The sequence below is a fragment of the Arachis duranensis genome, chromosome 4 (genome assembly GCF_000817695.3).
Source record: "Arachis duranensis cultivar V14167 chromosome 4, aradu.V14167.gnm2.J7QH, whole genome shotgun sequence".
Taxonomy (NCBI): Eukaryota; Viridiplantae; Streptophyta; class Magnoliopsida; order Fabales; family Fabaceae; genus Arachis; species Arachis duranensis.
Genome location: NC_029775.3, coordinates 50,565,479 through 50,566,585, shown reverse-complemented (window position 1 = coordinate 50,566,585; position 1,107 = coordinate 50,565,479).

Genomic DNA, 1,107 nt, shown 5'->3' with positions numbered 1-1,107 from the left:
AGAGGAAAAGCTTGCTGGCGTTTAAACGCCAGTAAGGGCAGCAAATGGGCGTTTAACGCCCAGTCTGGCACCATTCTGGGTGTTTAACGCCAGAAAGGGGCACCAGACTGGCGTTTAACTCCAAAAAGGGGGCACTAAACTGGCGTATAACGCCAGAAAAGGGCAGCAGCCCGACGTTTAACGCCAGGATTGGCAGAAAGGGTGTTTTACACGCCACTTGGGGCAGGGATGAGCTATCCTTTACACCTCAGGATCTGTGGACCCCACAGGATCCCCACCTACCCCACCACTCTCTCTCTTCTTCACCCATTCACCAATCACCTCAATACCTCTTCCCCAAAAACCCCTCACTTATCAAATCCCACCATTCTCTTCACCACTCACATCCATCCTTCATAAAACCCCACCTACTTCACCATTCAAATTCAAACCACTTTCCCTCCCAAACCCACCTATAATGGCCGAACCATACCCCCTCTCTACTCCTATATAAACCCATCTTCACTCCTTCATTTTCACACAACCTAAACACTACTTCTCCCCCTTGGCTGAACCACAAAGCCCCCCTCCATCTCCTATATTTCTTCTTCTACTCTTTTCTTTCTTCTTTTGCTCGAGGATGAGCAAACCTTCTAAGTTTCGTGTGCTAAAAGCGCTGCTTTTTATTTTTCCATAACCATTTATGGCACCTAATGCCGGAGAAACCTCTAGAAAGAGGAAAGGGAAGGCAAAAGCTTCCACCTCCGAGTCATAGGAGATGGAGAGATTCATCTCAAGGGTGCATCAAGACCACTTCTATGAAGTTGTGGCCATGAAGAAGGTGATCCCCGAGGTCCCTTTTAAACTCAAAAAGAGTGAATATCCGGAGATCCAACATGAGATCCAAAGAAGAGGTTGGGAAGTTCTTACCAACCCCATTCAACAAGTTGGAATCTTAATGGTTCAAGAGTTCTATGCCAATGCATGGATTACCAAGAACCATGATCAAAGTGTGAAACCGGACCCAAAGAATTGGCTTACAATGGTTCGGGGAAAATGCTTAGATTTTAGTCCGAAAAATGTAAGGTTGGCATTCAACTTGCCCATGATGCAAGGAGATGAACACCC